The 19,022-nt window shown below is 47.7% G+C and overlaps 1 protein-coding gene across 1 annotated transcript in view; it reads left to right on the top strand.

Annotated features, from left to right (window-relative positions):
• The window catches only part of LOC134346970 (lysine-specific demethylase 6B-like), a 235,795-nt gene that overhangs the window by 47,872 nt on the left and 168,901 nt on the right, over nucleotides 1-19,022 (top strand). The window lies entirely within an intron of this gene.

Below are 19,022 nucleotides of genomic sequence, written 5' to 3'. Positions count from 1 at the left end.
ATGAAAAACAAATGCAAAAGACATAAAAGAAGTGAAATATATGGTTGAGTGATCAGTCTAGAGGATGTCAACTGAAGGAGCGTTGCAGCAGGCACCATCTTGACTGGAACGTGACCGGAATGTCAAAGCAAGGATGTATTGTCAAGGCTTTTTAAGGCATTGGTCAGACTACATTTGGAATATTGCAAGCAACTTTGGGCCCCTTGTCTAGGGAAATACGTGCTGGAAAGAGTCCAGAAGACCTTCACAAGAATGATCACAGGAATGAAAGGTTAAGCATTCGAGGAGCTTCTGCTGTCGCCTGCAATTGGTGAAGCTCAGAAAAATGGGGTGGGGGCTGTGGGGGGAGACATCTCATTGAAACCTACCGGATACCGAAAGATCGGAGCGAGTGGACGTGGGAACAGTGTCTTCATCAGCGGGAGAGTCCAGGGTCTGAGCGTACAGCCTCAGAATAAAGGGACGTCTCTTTATTCTGTAATGAGGAGGAATTCCTTCAGCCAAAGGCCCGCGATTCTGTGAAATTAACTGCCACAGAGGGTTGTGAAGGCCAAGTCATTGAGTATACTTACGCAGAGTTTGACAGGTTCTCAATTAGCAAAGGGGGTTAAGGATTACAGGCAGAAGACAAGATGATGGCAGTGATAAAATCAACCATGATGGAAGGCGCAGCAGGCGTGATGGGCGAAATGGCTTAATTCAGTTCCTCAGATTCTGTACTATCCTTCTGTGCCTCGACTTCTGAAGTGTCTGTCCAAATGTCTCCTAAACATCTGAGTTCACCAGGTCCTCTGGGAGCCCGTTCCAGCTATAAAACTTTCCTCTTCAAACCCTCTTTAAATCTCCCTCCCATTTTAAATCTAGGCCCCTCTTGTTTTTGATACTTTTACCCTGGGGAAAATACTCAGACTATCTCAGAATCTGGCAGATTGATATCACTGACGTATGTCAGCAGTACAGTACTAGACATTTTTTTAAAAATTACTATATGCTACAAATAAATAATTAATTCATGCAAAAGAGGAATGTTGAGATGGTGTCTATGGGTCCACATTCTGAAATCGGATGGCAGAGGGGCAGAAGCTGTTCCTAAAATGTTGAGTGTAACTCCTCAGGCTTCTGTATGCTATCCATCATACACCCAGGACGTGTCCTCATACCCTTTTCTCATTGCTATCATCCAGCCCAAAGATAATTTTATGTATGTTGTATTAATAATTCTTTTTTTTTGGCCTTAAAGGCCTGTTGACACGCTGTATCTCTAAGTAAAAAAATCAAAAATAAAAGTGCGACAATACTGAACCAATTACTGCTGCAATCCTGGTGACTAGCCCTGATCTAATAGGAATGATAGAAGAGAGTAAAGGGGCTGAATGGCCTCCAGCTGTTTTGGGGATGTGACATGAAAGCCCAGCTCTGGGCAACTGGCAACAATATGGGGAAGTGTGCCGCAATATTCTGGGTCTTTCCCAGTGTTTCCTGACATTCATGTACATCTGGCCCTCTTGGTTATTCCAAAGAGGAACCTCGTCTGTCTTGTGGCTCAAGGTCGGCACAGCCAACAGATACAGTGGGGAGGGAAATTCCATGTGACTTCCTTTTTCCTTCAGCTACACTGCCAGAGTGTGCCCTCCAACTAAGAGGAGGCAGAGGGCTCTACCTCCGTAACCGAGCAGTGCGGCGGATCGTAGCACACTGCCGTGGCCCAGGATTGCTGGGTGTGGCGTGGGGTGTGGTACCCTCTGGTTTAAGAGGGAGGGAGCCGTCGGCGGCCTTCAGCCGTGTCGTTCAGACCACAAAATGTCACGACGTGCTGAGCAGGCTTTGCAGAGTGCTTTGAAATGGGCAAGAAGGAGCAAGCTCTTACCATCTGCATCACGACTGCACTGACTGCAGGTCAGCTGCTACCTGCTTAACATCACAGTTACACGGCAGCCTTCCCTCAAGGATGTCCTCCCCCCACACTCAGCAGCTGGAATCTCTGGCTCAAGCTGTGCCCTGCTGAAGATCAGAATCAGGTTTATGTTTGAATATTACAGCACAGTGCAGGCTCGTTGGCCCACAACGTTGTGCCTACTCAAACATCAACCTAACCCTCCCACGCAACCCATAACCTTCATTTTTTTTCCTTTCATTCATTGCCTAAGAGTCTCTTAAATTTCCCAAATGTATGAATGATGATGGTATCAACTTTTGGCTCAGGAATGTGATGGAAGAAACTGTCCTGAAACTTTTGAGTGTGTGGCCTTTTTCAGGCTCCTGTCTCTCCTCCCTGATGGTAGCAATGAGAAGAGGGCTTGTCCTGGGTGAAGGAGTCTTCAGTGCTGGGGAGGCTAGTGCCCATGATGGAGTGCCTGTCATCCCCCCCCCCCCCACCAGATGGTGATGCAACCAGTGAGACTGCTTTCCATGGTACATCTGTAGAAATTGTCTTTGGTGACATACCAAATCTCCTCAAACTCCTAATGAAGTATAGCCACTGTCATGCCTTCTTTGTAACTGCATTGGTATGCTGTGCCAAGGATAGATACCCAGAGATGTTGACACTCGAGAACTTGAAACGGTTCACCGTTTCCTTTTCTGATCCTTCAATGACGACTGGTGTGTATTCCCTTGATTTGCCCTTCCTGTAGTCCACAATCAATTCCTTGGTCTTACTGACAATGAGTGCAAGGTTGTTGCCACACCACTCAATCAGCTGATCTATCTCTCTCCTGTACGCCTCCTCAGGACCACTGAAACTTTGCCAACAATAGATATGTCATCACCAGATTTACAGATGGCATTTGAGCTGTGCCTAGCCACACAGTCGTGGGTGTAGAGAGAGTAGAGCAGTGGGCTAGGCACACACCCCTGAGGTGCGCCGATGCAGATTGTCCGCAGGATGGAGATGTTATTTCTGATCTGCACAGACTGTGGTCTCCCGGTGAGGAAGTCGAGGCTCTGGTTGCAGCGGGGAGGTACAGAGACCCAGGTTTTGGAGCTTGTTGATTAGAACTGAGGGTGTGATTGTTCAATGCTGAGCTGTAATCAATAAACAGCAGCCTGACATAAGTATTACTATTGTCCTGGTGATCCAAGGCCAAGTGGAGAGACATTAAGATTGCATCCACTGTAGACCTATTGTGGTGGTAGGCAAATTGCAGTGACTCCAGGTCCTTAGGCAGGAGTTGATTCTGACTATAACCAATCTCTCAAACCTGCCTGTCCAGGTAGACCCATTGTCTCAGCTTGCTGCCACAAACCTGTCTGTCCAGGTAGACCCCTTGTCTCAGCTTGCTCCCACAAACCTGTCTGTCCAGGTAGACCCATTGTCTCAGCTTGCTGCCACAAACCTGCCTGTCCAGGCAGACCCATTGTCTCAGCTTGCTCCTGCCCCACCAAACTCATTTCTGCATACCTCGACACTGTTTTATCCCCCCTTGTTCAATTCCTTCCTACCTATGTTCGTGACACTTCTCAAACTCTGAAATTTTTGGATGATTTTAAGTTCCCTGGCCCCCACTGCTTTATTTTCACCATGGATGTCCAGTCCCTGTATACTTCCGTCCCCCACCAGGAGGGTCTCACAGCTCTCCGCTTCTTTTTGGATTCCAGACCTAACCAGTTCCCCTCTACCACCACTCTGCTCCGTCTAGTGGAATTAGTCCTCACCCAATAATTTCTCCTTTGTCTCCTCCCACTTCCTCCAAACTAACGGTGTAGCCATGGGCACCCATATGGGTCCCAGCTATGCCTGCCTTTTTGTTGGCTTTGTGGAACAATCCATGTCCCAAGCCTATACTGGTATCCGTCCCCCACTTTTCCTTCGCTACATCGACGACTGCATTGGCACTGCTTCCTGCATGCATGCAGAGCTCGTTGACTTTATTAACTTTGCCTCCAACTTTCACCCTGCCCTCAAGTTTACCTGGTCCATTTCCGATACCTCCCTCCCCTTTCTGGATCTTTCTGTCTCTATCTCTGGAGACAGCTTATCTACTGATGTCTACTATAAGCCTACGGACTTTCACAGCTACCTGGACTATTCCTCATCCCACCCTGTCTCTTGCAAAAATGCCATCCCCTTCTCGCAATTCCTTCATCTCCGCCGCATCTGCTCTCAGGATGAGGCTTTTCATTCCAGGATGAAGGAGATGTCCTCCTTTTTTAAAGAAAGGGGCTTCCCTTCCTCCACCATCAACTCTGCTCTCAAACGCATCTCTCCCATTTCACGCACATCTGCTCTCACCCCATCCTCCTGCCAACCCACTAGGAATAAGGTTTCCCCTTGTCCTCACCTACCACCCCACCAGCCTCCGGGTCCAACATATAATTCTCCGTAACTTCTGCCACCTCCAACGGGATCCCAGAACCAAGCACATCTTTCCCTCCCCCCGCCCCCTGCTTTCCGCAGGGATCGCTCCCTACGTGATTCCCTTGTCCATTTGTTCCCCCCATCCGTCCCCACTGATCTCCCTCCTGGCACTTATCCTTGTAAGCGGAACAAGTGCTACGCATGCCCTTACACTTCCTCCCTTACCACCATTCAGGGCCCCAGACAAGCCTTCCAAGTGAGTCGGCTGGGGTGATATACTGCATCTGGTGTTCCTGATGCGGCCTTCTATATATCGGTGAGACCCGACACAGGCTGGGAGACCATTTCGCTGAACACCTACACTCTGTCCACCAGAGAAAGCAGGATCTCCCAGTGGCTATACATTTTAATTCCACGTCCCATTCCCATTCTGATATGTCTATCCATGGCCTCCTCTACTGTAAAGATGAAGCCACACTCAGGTTGGAGGAACAACACCTTATATTCCGTCTGGGTAGCCTCTAACCTGATGGCATGAACATTGACTTCTCTAACTTCCATTAATGCCCCACCTCTCCTGTACCCCATCTGTTATTTATTTTTTTTTTCTCTGTCTCTTTTTCTTCCTCTGTCCCTCTCATTATACTCCTTGCCCATCCTCTGGGTTGCCATCTCCCCCTTTCTTTCTCCCTAGGCCTCCTGTCCCATGAGCCTCTCGTATCCCTTTTGCCAATCAACTTTCCAGCTCTTGACTTCATCCCTCCCCCTCTTGTCTTCTCCTATCATTTTGGATCTCCCCCTCCCACTTTCAAATCTCTTACTATCTCTTCTTTCAGTTAGTCCTGACGAAGGGTCTCGGCCCGAAACGTCGACTGTACCTCTTCCTAGAGATGCTGCCTGGCCTGCTGCGTCCACCAGCATTTTTTATGTGTGTTGCTTGAAATTCCAGCATCTGCAGATTTCCTCGTGTTTGCGCTCTCAAAGCACTTCATCATTGGGCTATAGTCATTGAGATAACTCAGCTTGCTCTTTTTGAGCTCTGGTATGATTGTCACCCTTATGAAGCAACTGGAGACCTCAGCGGTGAGATTGAAGATGTCCTTGAACCCCCCTGCCAGTTGGTTGCCACAAGTTTTCAGTGTCCTACCATCAGGGTCTGGCTCCTTGTGAGGCTTCACCCTCTTGAAAGATGTTCTGATTTCTGCTTCCAAAATCACGAGGTCACCAGATGCTGCAGGGATTTGCATAGATGTAGTTTTATTTTCCCTTTCAAAATGTGAATAAAAGGCATTGAGCTCATCTGGGAGTGTAGCGTCACAGCCATTCGTGGTGTTAGGTTTCACTTTGTAGGAAGTTATGGCCTGCAAACCCTGCCACCCAATTCCATCTCTAACCTCAATCAGAATTGTTTTCTCATTCTTAAGATAGCCCTGGAAAGTTCTGGATTCCGGTCTTGAATGCCACAGAGCTAACACTCAGCAGACCATGAATCTCCTGGTTCAGCCATGGCTTTTAGTTTGGGTATATCTGGTATGTTCTCAAAGACACACACTCATCTACGCAGGTATCGATGAAGTTGGTGACAAATGTGGCATATTCATTCAGATTCAAAGATGAGTCCCTAAGAATTGTCCAGTCCACTGAATCAAAGCAACCCCTCCACCTCCCTTGTCCACACCTTCTTGTTGTCTTTAGTCTCTGCCTATCCTCTGGGGGTAGAAGTACAACTAGATGATTGGACTTTCCGAAGTGTGGGCATGAGATGGCACGTAGGTGTTCTAGATGGTGGTGTAACAATGGTCAAACATGTGGGATTCTCTGGTTCCACAGGGGATATGTTGGTGGTAGTTGTTCAGAGACTTCTTTAAGCTGGCCTGGTTGAAATCCCCCATAATCATAGTGAGCCTGCTGATTACATTGCTCAGTTCTTCCAGAGCCTGCCTGACGTTGCCCTGAGGTGGAATATACCAGGATGATGGCGGAAGATCCCTCTGCAGATAAAATGGATGACATTAGACTGCTAGATGATATGGGATGAGTGAGCATGACGGTCAGAACTGCCATGTTTGTTCACCACGATAAGTTAATCAAAAAGCATGCCTTACCACCTCTGACTTTAAAAGACAGAGCTGTTCCGTGTTTGCAAAGAATAATGAAGCCATCGGGTTGCAGTGCTGCATCTGAAATTGCTGGTGTGAGCCATGTTTCTGTAAAGCAGAACACACAGCAGTCCATGATGTTCCTCTGGTATAGGAATCTTGCTCAGAGGTCTTTAGTTTTATTCGCCAGCAGGAGAGTCAGTGGTGAGGATTTCAATTGTATCTGTAGACCGGTGCGTCATTCTCCACTTCTGCTTTCTTAAAGGGCAACTGCACTTGCGACCTGGGTCTGCAGTCTGGGATCGGCTGGATTTTGAGTGTCAATAGACATTTAAAAGGTCTTAAAATGATATTGCTTGCTGAAGTGCCCATGGCTGCATCTGTGGACGTCAGCTGAGTAGTCCTAAATGGGAATATTTGATGATTCCTATCGGAGCTGCATACAGTCATCTCCTATCAATGCCACCTTAATCCATCACATCAGCACACTGAGGCAGTATAAGGGAAAACAATAACAGGACGCAGGGTAAAGTGTTACGGTTACAGAGAAAGTGCAGTGCAGGCAGACTATAAAGTACAAAGTCATAACAGGACAGTTTGTGAGGTCATGAATTCACCTTTAACATGCCATTCAAGAATCTTATAACAGCAGGATAGAAGCTGCCTTTGAGCCTGGTGGTGCGTGCTTTCAGACATTTGTGTCTTCTGCCCAGTGGCAGGGGGGAGAAGAGAGAATGACCGAGATGGGAGGGATTTTTTTTATTAAGTCGACTGCTTAAGGTGGCAGAAAGAGTTGACCAAGTCCATGGAGGGGAGGCTGGTTTCCACGATGTGCTGAGCTCTGTCTGTAATTCTGCCGTTTCTTGTGGTCTCAGGCAGACCAGTTGCCCTACCAATTGGATATTTTCTATGGTGGATTTCTAAAATTTAGTGAGAGATTTTGCCAGATCACCTACATTTCCTAAGGAAGTAGAGGCATTGGTGAAATTTCTTGGCTGTAATGTGAATATGTTTGGGCCAAGATGGAGTATTGGTGATGTTCATACCTCAGAACTTGAAGCTCTCAATCATCTCCACCTCAGCACCACTGATACAGGGAGGGAGGTGTACCCTGTCCTGCTTCCCGAGACCAGCGACCAGCTCTTTTGATCTGCTGACATTGAGATGAAGGTGGTCGTTGTGACCCTGTGTCAGGCTGCAAAGGGAGAAACGAGGCCAGTCATAATCCCTGGATTAAAGGTGAGGGAGCTTTGCTCGTCTGAGTCATACTTGCCTTGGGATAATTTCATCCATGAGTTACAAAGTGAGGAAAAGGAGCCACTGGGAGAGGGATGGACTCTGTTCACTGGAACACAGGAGAATAAGAGGAGAGCACATAAGTGCACTTATGAAGAGAGCACAGCCGCACACCTACTTTCTCCAGTTTGTAGAGATTCATCATGACATCTAAAACTTTGGGAAACTTCTGTAGATGTTCTGTAATGGAAACACCAATGCCTTCGAACAGAAAACCCTACAAAAAGTAAAAAGTAGTGGATACGGTCCAGTCCATCACGGGTAAAGCCCTCCTCATCATTGAGTGCAGGAGAACAGCATCCATCATCACGGACTCCCAGCACACAGGACATGCTCTCTTCTTGCTGCTGCCATCAGGAGCCTCAGGCCCCATCACCAGGTTCAGGAACAGTTACCCCACAACCATCAGGCTCTAGAACCATTTTACTTCACTTGCCACATCATTGAACTGTTCCCACAACCTATGGGACTCACTTTTAATGACTCTTCATCTCACATTCTTGATATTTATTGCTTATTTATTTATTTATTATTATTTCTTTCTTTTATTTGCATTGTTTGTTGCCTTCTGCACACTGGCTGACCAGGTGGGTTGGGAAGTCCTTCGCTGATTCTGGTACGTTTATTATTCTAAAGATTTATTGAGAATGCCCACAAGAAAATGAATCCCGGGGCTGTATATGTTGACGTATATGTACTTTGGACAAAATGATGAGGCAGATAGAAAGGATGGAAGATTGCAAGCTTTTCCCCTGCTTTGTGTGAGACTACAAATAGAGGTCGTAGATGTAGGGAGAAATGTGAGCTATCCAAGGGGAAACTGAGCGGGAGCTTCTTCACTCAGAGGGTGGCGAGATTGTGGAATGAGCTGCCAGTGGAAATGGTGGATGCATGTTCACTTGTAACATCTAACAGAAGTTTGAATAGGTACATGGAGGAGAGGTGTTTGGAGGGCTATGGTCCGGGTGCGGGTAGATGGGATAGGCAGAAAACCAGGCTAGAATAGACTAGATGGGAAGAATGGCCTGTTTCTGTGCTGAGGTGCTCTGTCGACACTGAGGAAGGTCGACAGAAGGATTTTTACTCTGGCAGTGACGGGCAGTTTTGACGGGGCTCTATACACGTAAAATTGATAAGAAGAGTTCCACTGTGACAGGAAGCACGGGGTGGGGGGGTGAAGTCAGTGGTGGAGAGGCAGAGTGGGCACACACTCCCCCAGCCCCTTGAGTAGGCAGCCCGCTCCCGTTTCTTAGCAACATGCGCAAAACGGTAACGTAGAGGTTGATGCATTGCTGTTACAGCTCGGGGTGTCAGAGTTCAGTTCCAGCGTCCCCTGTACATTCTCCCCGAGGAATGCATGGGTTTTCCGCGTGTGTGCTCCGGTCTCTTCCCACTGCCCAAAGTAGGTCAACTGGTCGTTGTAAATTGTCCCGTGATTAGGCTCGGGTTAAGTCAGGGTCGTACGCGTTGCTGGACATTGCGGCTCAACTCAAGAGGGCCTTTTCTGCACTGTATCTCGAAATAAGTAAAAGTAAACATAATAAACACTGAGTCAGACAGCATCTGTAGAGAGGAGCGGGGAATGGACCGTTGGCATTCCAGGCTGACCATGCCCCGGTGATGGGTCTTGGCCTGAAATATCAACTGTTTATTCCCCTCCATCAGTGCCGCCTGAGCTGCTGAGAAAGGATTTTGTGTGTTCTGCGTGAGATCTGCAGAGCCGTGTGCATCCCCTTCTCCACCCCTCTCTGACCCTTGTGGGGGCAGTGATGTAAAGCCCTGTTCTTGCGCTGTGTTCTACGCATGGTTCAGCCAATTATTTCACAGTCTTTCCCCCTTCCTTCTCAGTCCTGAAGAAGGGTTTCAGCCTGAAACGTTGACTCATTATTCATTTCCATCGATGCTGCCTGACCTGCTGAGTTCCTCCAGCACTTGGTGTTGCTCTGGATTTCAATCATCTGCAGACCTTCTCATGTTTACCACTGCCAAGTTAATCCAGTTTTTTTGCATTTTTTAGTTATTTATAGTGTTTTTATGCCTTGGGAATGTACTGCTGTCACAGGACAATAAATTTCACAATCTGATTCTGATACAATTCTGAATACCAGCTCAGTATCCTCACACTCCTTATCCATCGATCATTAAAATAGTCAAAGCCTCCCTTTGAGAAGAGGCTTTCTGAAAAGTTTTCCCTCATTAACTGGGTGACTTATTAAATGTCAACTGCATGTGGTAAACTGATGACTGTCTCTGATACAACTTGGGCAAAGTATCGCCAGAGATGCCGAGGCCCCCAGGAAAATTAATTGGCTGCAGTGTTTTAGATAATTAAATTATCTGATTTTCACACCAACTCCCTTCGTTAATTGGTGTGGTGTGAACAGATCAGATGGTATTTAACAAGCCTGCCGGTGAGATTGTTATCTCTGCTGAGATCTCTCAACAGGCTGCGGAAGTCTAATTGCAGTGTCTCGGGCTAAGGGGAAGTGTTGGGGGGGGTGGGGGGCACAAGTTGATAGGGAGACAGTGGACATTACAGTCTCAGCCAGGAGCACGGACCATTCACAGGTTCCTCTTTGGCTCCTTCACGACAGAAACATGAGAGATTCTGCAGATGCTGGAAACCCTCGAGCGCCTCACACAAAGTGACCGTAAGACCGGACAGCATCTACAGGAAAGAGCGAACAGTCATGTTTCGGGCTGAGACCCTTCATCAGGACTGGAGAGAAAAGATGAGAAGTCAGAGTAAGAAGGTGAGGGAAGGGAGGAAAAAGCACCAGGCAGTAGGTGATAGGTGAAGCCAGGAGAGAAGGAGGGACAAAGTAAAGATTTGAGAAGTTAATTGGTGAAAGAGATAAAGGGCTGGAGAAAGGGGAATCTGATTAGAAAGTGTGGAAAACCATGGAAGAAAGGGAAGGGGGAGGAGATGGACAGGTAAGGAAATAAGGTGATAGAGGGAAATGGGAATGGGGAAAGGTGAAGGGGGGGTAATTACATGATGTTCATACCATCAGGTTGTAGGCTACCCAGATGGAATATAAAGTAACACACATAAAAGTTACTAGTGAACGCAGCAGGCCAGGCAACATCTCTAGGAAGAGGTACAGTCGACGTAACAGCATCTGCAGATTTCCTCATGTACGTCAACTGTACCTCTTCGTAGAGATGCTGCCTGGCCTGCTGGCGTTCACCAGTAACTTTTGTGTGTGTTGCTTGAAATTCCAGCATCTGTAGATTTCCTTGTGATTGGATTATAAAGTGTTGTTCCTCCAACCTGAGTGTGGCCTCAGAGGAGGCCATGGACTGATATGTCGGAATGGGAATGGCCAATCAACTTGCCAACTCTTTACTTCACCCCTCCCCCTCTCCTGGTTTCACCTATCACCTATCACCTTGTACTTCTTCCTCTCCTCCCCCCACCCCACCCTCTTACTCTGATTTCTCAACTCTTCTTCCGGTCCTGATGCCGGCCCGAGACGTCGGCTGTTTACTTGTTTCCATGGACGCTGCTTGTCCTGCTGAGTTCCTCCAGCGTTTTGTGTGTGTTGCTTTGGATTTCCAGCGTCTGCAGATTTTCTCATGTTTGTAATAAGATGGAGGAGCAGAATTAGGACATTTGGCTCCCTCATTTCATCATGACTGATCCGTTTTCCCTCTCAGCCCGAATCTCCTGCCTTCTGTTCATATCGCTTTGTGTCCTGACTAATCAAGAATCTTATCAACTTTTGCTTTAAGTATACCCGATGGCTTGCCCTCCACAGCTGCCTGTGGCAACGAATTTCACAAGTTCACCCCTCTCTGGTTAAAGAAATTTCTCCTCGTCGCCATTCTAAGAAGGCATCCCTCTCTTCTGAGGCCGTGTCCTCTGGCCCTAGACGCCCCACTATAGGAAATATCCTCTCCACATCCACTCTATCCAGGCCTTTTGACATTCGATAGATCTCAATCATTCTTCTGAATTCCACTGAGTGGAGGCCCAGAGCCATCAAATGCTCCTCATGTGACAACCCTTCCAATCCTGGAATCATTTTCATGAACCTTCTTTGATCTCTTTCCAATGTCAGTGCATCCTTTCTTAGATAAGAAGCCCAAAACTGCGCACAATACTCCCAAGTAAGGCCTCACCAGTGCTTTATAAAGCCTCAGAATTACATCCTTGCATTTGCATTCTAGTCCTCTGGAAATGAATGCTTAACATCACATTTGCCTTCCTTGCCACCGACTCAATGCTGCAGAACTTCAGCAGGTCAGGCAGCATCTGTGGAGGCGAATAAACAGTCGAAGTTTCAGGTTGTGACCCTCCTTCAGGACTGGAAAGGAAGGAGGCAGAAGCCCGAATAAGGAGGTGGGGGAGAGGAGAGGAGTACAGGTGGCAGCTGATCGGTGAGACCAGGTGAGCAGGAAGGTTGGTGTGCGGGGATGAAGGGATGAAGTGAGGCATTGGGAGGTGATAGGTGAGACCAGGTGAGCAGCAAGGTGGGTGTGCAGGGAAGAAACATAGAAACATAGAAAATAGGTGCAGGAGTGGGCCATTCGGCCCTTCGAGCCTGCACCGCCATTTATTATGATCATGGCTGATCATCCAACTCAGAACCCCGCCCCAGCCTTCCCTCCATACCCCCTGATCCCCGTAGCCACAAGGGCCATATCTAACTCCCTCTTAAATATAGCCAATGAACTGGCCTCAACTGTTTCCTGTGGCAGAGAATTCCACAGATTCACCACTCTCTGTGTGAAGAAGTTTTTCCTAATCTCGGTCCTAAAAGGCTTCCCCTTTATCCTCAAACTGTGACCCCTTGTTCTGGACTTCCCCAACATCGGAAACAACCTTCCTGCATCTAGCCTATCCAATCCCTTTAGGATTTTATACGTTTCAATCAGATCCCCCCTCAATCTTCTAAATTCCAACGAGTACAAGCCCAGTTCATCCAGTCTTTCTTCATATGAAAGTCCTGCCATCCCAGGAATCAATCTGGTGAACCTTCTTTGTACTCCCTCTATGGCAAGGATGTCTTTCCTCAGATTAGGGGACCAAAACTGCACACAATACTCCAGGTGTGGTCTCACCAAGGCCTTGTACAACTGCAGTAGTACCTCCCTGCTCCTGTACTCGAATCCTCTCGCTATAAATGCCAGCATACCATTCGCCTTTTTCACCGCCTGCTGTACCTGCATGCCCACTTTCAATGACTGGTGTATAATGACACCCAGGTCTCGTTGCACCTCCCCTTTTCCTAATCGGCCACCATTCAGATAATAATCTGTTTTCCTATTTTTGCCACCAAAGTGGATAACTTCACATTTATCCACATTAAATTGCATCTGCCATGAATTTGCCCACTCACCCAACCTATCCAAGTCACTCTGCATCCTCTTAGCATCCTCCTCACAGCTAACACTGCCACCCAGCTTCGTGTCATCCGCAAACTTGGAGATGCTGCATTTAATTCCCTCATCCATGTCATTAATATATATTGTAAACAACTGGGGTCCCAGCACTGAGCCTTGCGGTACCCCACTAGTCACCGCCTGCCATTCTGAAAAGGTCCCGTTTATTCCCACTCTTTGCTTCCTGTCTGCTAACCAATTCTCCATCCACATCAATACCTTACCCCCAATACCGTGTGCTTTAAGTTTGCACACTAATCTCCTGTGTGGGACCTTGTCAAAAGCCTTTTGAAAATCCAAATATACCACATCCACTGGTTCTCCCCTATCCACTCTACTAGTTACATCCTCAAAAAATTCTATGAGATTCGTCAGACATGATTTTCCTTTCACAAATCCATGCTGACTTTGTCCGATGATTTCACCGCTTTCCAAATGTGCTGTTATCACATCTTTGATAACTGACTCCAGCAGTTTCCCCACCACCGACATTAGGCTAACCGGTCTATAATTCCCCAGTTTCTCTCTCCCTCCTTTTTTAAAAAGTGGGGTTACATTAGCCACCCTCCAATCCTCAGGAACTAGTCCAGAATCTAACGAGTTTTGAAAAATTATCACTAATGCATCCACTATTTCTTGGGCTACTTCCTTAAGCACTCTAGGATGCAGACCATCTGGTCCTGGGGATTTATCTGCCTTCAATCCCTTCAATTTACCTAACACCACTTCCCTACTAACATGTATTTCGCTCAGTTCCTCCATCTCACTGGACCCTCTGTCCCCTACTATTTCTGGAAGATTATTTATGTCCTCCTTAGTGAAGACAGAACCAAAGTAATTATTCAATTGGTCCGCCATGTCCTTGCTCCCCATAATCAATTCACCTGTTTCTGTCCATAGGGGACCTGCGTTTGTCTTTACCAGTCTTTTTCTTTTCACATATCTATAAAAGCTTTTACAGTCAGTTTTTATGTTCCCTGCCAGTTTTCTCTCATAATCTTTTTTCCCCTTCCTAATTAAGCCCTTTGTCCTCCTCTGCTGAACTCTGAATTTCTCCCACTCCTCAGGTGAGCCACTTTCTCTGGCTAATTTGTATGCTGCTTCTTTGGAATTGATACTATCCCTAATTTCCCTTGTCAGCCACGGGTGCACTACCTTCCTTGATTTATTCTTTTGCCAAACTGGGATGAACAATTGTTGTAGTTCATCCATGCAACCTTTAAATGCTTGCCATTGCATATCCACCGTCAATCCTTTAAGTGTCATTTGCCAGTCTATCTTAGCTAATTCACGTCTCATACCTTCAAAGTTACCCCTCTTTAAGTTCAGAACCTTTGTTTCTGAATTAACTATGTCACTCTCCATCTTAATGAAGAATTCCACCATATTATGGTCACTCTTACCCAAGGGGCCTCTCACGACAAGATTGCTAATTAACCCTTCCTCATTGCTCAAAACCCAGTCCAGAATAGCCTGCTCTCTAGTTGGTTCCTCGACATGTTGGTTCAAAAAACCATCCCTCATACATTCCAAGAAATCTTCTTCCTCAGCACCTTTACCAATTTGGTTCACCCAATCTACATGTAGATTGAAGTCACCCATTATAACTGCTGTTCTTTTATTGCACACATTTCTAATTTCCTGTTTAATACCATCCCCGACCTCACTACTACAGTTAGGTGGCCTGTACACAACTCCCACCAGCGTCTTCTGCCCCTTAGTGTTACGCAGCTCTACCCATATCGATTCCACATCTTCCCGGCTTATGTCCTTCCTTTCTATTGCGTTAATCTCTTCTTTAACCAGCAACGCCACCCCACCTCCCCTTTCTTCATGTCTATCCCTCCTGAATATTGAATATCCCTGAACGTTGAGCTCCCACCCTTGGTCACCCTGGAGCCATGTCTCTGTGATCCCAACTATATCATAATCATTAATAACAATCTGCACTTTCAATTCATCCACCTTATTACGAATGCTCCTTGCATTGACACACAAAGCCTTCAGGCACTCTTTTACAACTCTCTTAGCCCTTATACAATTATGTTGAAAAGTGGCCCTTTTTAATGCTTGCCCTGGATTTGTCGGCCTGTCACTTTTACTTTTCTCCTTTGTACTTTTTGCTTCTACCCTCACTTTACACCCCTCTGTCTCTCTGCACTGGTTCCCATCCCTCTGTTGTGAACTAACCTCCTCACGCCTAGCCTCTTTAATTTGATTCCCACCCCCCAACCATTCTAGTTTAAAGTCACCTCAGTAGCCCCCGCTAATCTCCCTGCCAGGATATTGGTCCCCCTAGGATTCAAGTGTAACCCGTCCTTTTTGTACAGGTCACGCCTGCGCTAAAAGAGGTCCCAATGATCCAAAAACTTGAATCCCTGCCCCCTGCTCCAATCCCTCAGCCACGCATTTATCCTCCACCTCATCGCATTCCTACTCTCACTGTCGCGTGGCACAGGCAGTAATCCCGAGATTACTACCTTTGCGGTCCTTTTTCTCAACTCCCTTCCTAGCTCCCTATATTCTCCTTTCAGGACCTCATCCCTTTTCCTACCTATGTCATTGGTACCTATATGTACCACGACCTCTGGCTCCTCACCCTCCCACTTCAGGATATCTTGGACACGATCAGAAATATCCCGGACCCTGGCACCAGGGAGGCAAACTACCATCCGGGTCTCTGAAGGGATGAAGTGAGGCATTGGGAGGTGATAGGTGAGACCAGGTGAGCAGGAAGGTGGGTGTGCGGGGAAGAAGGGATGAAGTGAGGCATTGGGAGGTGATAGGTGAGACCAGGTGAGCGGGAAGGTGGGTGGGTGGGGGAGGGAATGAAGAGGAGTTGGGAGGTGACAGGTGAAGGGGAAGGTGGATGGGGAGAGGCTTTGAGATGAGCTGCTGAGGTGAGAGTTGATGAGCGGAAGAGGTTAAAGGGCTGGAGAATGATCGGTGCTGTGTAAGGTCACATGTGAAAGAACAACTGTTGTACCACCCTCCCCCTCCCCATGGGGTGAGGCAGGTGCTCGACTGTGGAAAGAATAGTGTCAGTTTGTTTGGGCACCTCGGGGGGGGAGGGGGTAAACTACAGCCTCTCCTTATTTGTCTTGCTGCCACACACAGGCCCCTCATCCCCACCCTCTGCTCTCCCAGGGGAGGGAGCGTCAACCATTGCGGGAGACACAGAAGGGAAAGACTCTTCAGAAGCCTGTCTCATCAAAAACCTACTGATACTGAATCCACTTGACTCCGACTGATGCCCCCAGATTCTTCCGCTCACCCACACATCGGGGGGGGGGGGAGTAATTTTCTTCCCCGCACTCGGATGCAGGAGGAAACTGGAGCACAAGGGGAGACCCATGTGGTTTCCGGGAGAACCCCGGGCCTGATCATTCAGTGATCCTCACTTGAATTCGCATAATTCATGTGACGGGAAAGTGCTTGACAGCTAGTCAGGTCCTTCAGGAGTGGAGCTGAGCTATAGGATAGAGAGACGGGGCGGCAGACAGGCAGAGAATGGCAGGGAGAGACAGACAAGAGGGCACTGGTTTACAGTGAGAGGGGGCGAGATTTGAAAGGTGGCCCAAGAAACAACTTTGCCACACAGATTCAGGAATGGAATGAGCTGCCAGAGGAAGTGGTAGAGGCAGATCCAATTACAGTGTTTAAGAGACATTTGGACAGGTAAAAAGGACTGGATTTTTAGAGGGATTTAGGCCAAACACAGGCTGGGAGACCAGCTCAGGAAGGCATCTTGGCTAGCATGAAAGAGTTGGGCTGAATGGCCTGTTTACACACAGTATGACTCCACGAGCCTATAGTTGGCTGCTCCCATGTTGAGATGACTGGGCAGGCAGCCAAAAGCAATGGAGTGGGTTCTTTTTTTTTGCTAGAGAGCTTCCTCTAAGTAAAAGTGGAGTTTATTGTCGCGTGCACAAGTTCATGGATGCACAGGTGCAAGGAGCAGCTGACTTGCAGCTGCATTACAGGCATAGAGCTCAAGGCAGAGGGCTCCCAGCACCTTCTGTGTCCTTTGTAGCGTGTTTGTATACATACCTATGTTTGTCTTGTCTGTTCGATATCGCCCCATCCCTCTGTGTGTCACTGGCATGTCCTCAGTGCTCATTGGTTACCATAACACACAGGAGCAGAATTAGGCCATTCAGCCCATCAGACTTGATGGGCCGAATGGCCTAATTCTGCTCCTGTGTCACAGCTGATTTATTATCCCCCTCGATCCTACTCTCCCCATAACCTTTGATGCCCTGACTGACCGAGAACCTGTCAGCCTCCTCTTTAAATAGACCCAACAAATCCCACAGATTCACTGTCCTCTGGCTAAATAAATTCCTCCTCATCTCTGTTCTCAATGGATGTCCCTCTATTGTGAGGCTGTGACTCACAATAGGAGGATACATCCTCTCCACATCCACTCTGTCTGAACCTTTCAATATTCGGTAAGTTTCAATGAGATTTCCTCTCATTCTAAAGTCCAGCGAGTACAGGCCCAGAGCTGTCAAACACTCCTCGTGTGTTAACCCTTTCATTTCTGGGCCCAGAGCTATCAAATGCTCCTCATACACTTACCTCATCTCTGGAGTTTTGCATGACCTGTGACCTGGATGGGTTTGGGGAGTTGGGCTGCAGCAGCTCAAGTTCGTAATTCCTTGACACCGACCATCGCTGAGGGCTACAATGTGCCCCTGGATCCCTGAGGGCAAAGCACAGCCACTCCAGGCAGCTGGCTGCATCTGCATGGGAATACCTACTTGCCCAGAGCACCTGGTTCAAGTGCCGCCGTCAGTGGGCTGTTCAGTGGGGAGCAGGAGGCAAGACAATCCAAGGTGCACTGACCTGAGCAATGCTTGTGAACGGATCACTCACAGGCACAGGGCAGAGGTTTGCGACCACTTAGCATGCGACCCAGCCACAAGGAGAGAGACAGAACCCCCCCCCCCATCACGTGTTTGGCGACGCTTTCTGCCGAGCAGTGATCCACCGGGCAGGAAGGTTGGACAGCCCTTTCGTCAGCCGGCACAGATGACAGAATCAGGTGTATTATAAACACAGGATTCTGCAGATGCTGGAAATCCTGAGTGACACACACAAAATGCTGGAGGAACTCAGCAGGTCAAGCAGCATCTATGGAGGAGAAATAGAATGATGCTTGGGGGATAACATTGAAGGTCCCCATACCATAAGACAGCAAGACATAGGAACAGAATTAGGCCATTCAGCCCATCGAGTTCACAGTACTACAACAAATCTTTGACACAAGAACTTCGGCAGATGCTGTAAATCTTATACTCGGTGAAACGCTACTCCACTGTAAAGTCTCTTGGAGGGAAGCCTACCCTGAAGAAGCTGATATCTTCTCTTTGATGGGAATTCAGTGTGACCCTCTGTGATCTCTGCTGTCCTCCAACTCTTTGACCATGTACTCACCCAGACTGGCTGCCACAGATCACCTGCCGTCCTCACGCCTCCCCCTCCCCCTCCCCAGACCTTACTCTGACTTCTGCCCCCTTCTTTCCTTGTCCTGATGTAGGATCTTGGCCTAGCATGTTGACTAACAGCAGACTGGAGTTGCTGCTTTCTTTCGAGATTCTGTGAGAGTCTGACACCTGTCATGAGATTTGTTGTTTTGAGCCGGCAATACAGTGAGGACATAAAAATTGCTGTGTCTTTGGACTGTGGGAGGAGACCGGAGCATCCGGAAAAACCCACGCGGTTACAGGCAGCGGTGGGTTCTACGTCAATGCAAGATGTAATAGTCTGGGTTTACTTCTGACACGTTCTAAGATACAGCGAAGAGCTTTTCTTTGCATACGGTTCGAACAGATCAAATCATTGCACAGTGCGTTGGGGGTAAAACCATAACAGAATGCAGAATAGAGGGTAACAGCTACAGAGAAAGTGCAGTGCAGGTCAACAATAAGGTGCAAGAC

The sequence above is a fragment of the Mobula hypostoma genome, chromosome 5, assembly GCF_963921235.1.
Source record: "Mobula hypostoma chromosome 5, sMobHyp1.1, whole genome shotgun sequence".
Classification (NCBI taxonomy): domain Eukaryota; kingdom Metazoa; phylum Chordata; class Chondrichthyes; order Myliobatiformes; family Myliobatidae; genus Mobula; species Mobula hypostoma.
The sequence above is the reverse complement of the archived record's forward strand: the minus strand, read 5'-3'. Positions and strand labels throughout refer to the sequence as shown.